The sequence below is a fragment of the Ruditapes philippinarum genome, unplaced genomic scaffold (assembly GCF_026571515.1).
Source record: "Ruditapes philippinarum isolate M1 unplaced genomic scaffold, ASM2657151v2 ctg1356_1_1_1_1, whole genome shotgun sequence".
Taxonomy (NCBI): domain Eukaryota; kingdom Metazoa; phylum Mollusca; class Bivalvia; order Venerida; family Veneridae; genus Ruditapes; species Ruditapes philippinarum.
The window spans coordinates 163,676-164,446 of NW_026851848.1; positions in this window are offsets into that span (position 1 = coordinate 163,676).

Consider the following 771-nt stretch of genomic DNA (forward strand, 5'->3'; position numbering starts at 1 on the left):
AAATTTAATTGTGTTATGTCTCTCTTATAAATATGGAAAAAAATGTAATTACTGAAGTGAAAACTTTTTAGTTTCTAGTTCTAGCTTCACGATTATCTTGGTTTGTTTTAATTAACCAGCATTTCCGATTCAGTAACAGATATGTTAAGATACAAAACATTTTAACAATCTGCTGTGGACGTTAATTTCATCGACCACTGTGAATTCACTTAATTATCTGGGCATGAAATGTCAGAAAGAACATTTTCATGGGTTCTTAAATTTTTGGACTATTTGTTTTCCCTAAAAACATAAAATGTATAAATAATGTAATACAAAATAACCTCACAGCAGACGCAATGAAATTTTCTTGGATCTTAAATTCGTGGATTGACCAATATACGAAAACCCCGAATATTAGTTCCCTACGAATGATTATGATTTTGCAGTATCTGGCTACAGAAGACCCGCCCGCTCCCTTGCGAAGTACAGACTTTTAAAATCTTCTAATGATCAAGAATGAAGAAAATGTAACCGATACTGATAGTGACGAATATAATAAATTTCATTCCATACTCAAACCTTAACCTGCTGAATTTCTAAAATGGCAATGTCCAGCTACAAATTCTGGAACAGTTCATGATCAATTTTGGGTAAATCAAGATGACAATTTGAAGTCAATCAGCCACAGAAGTGCAGGCTAGCTTGGCTCTACAATGGAGGCAAAAAGCTAACTTCAGTTCCAGTGGGTTAAGGGCCTATCATTCAAATACAAACAACAACAACAACAAC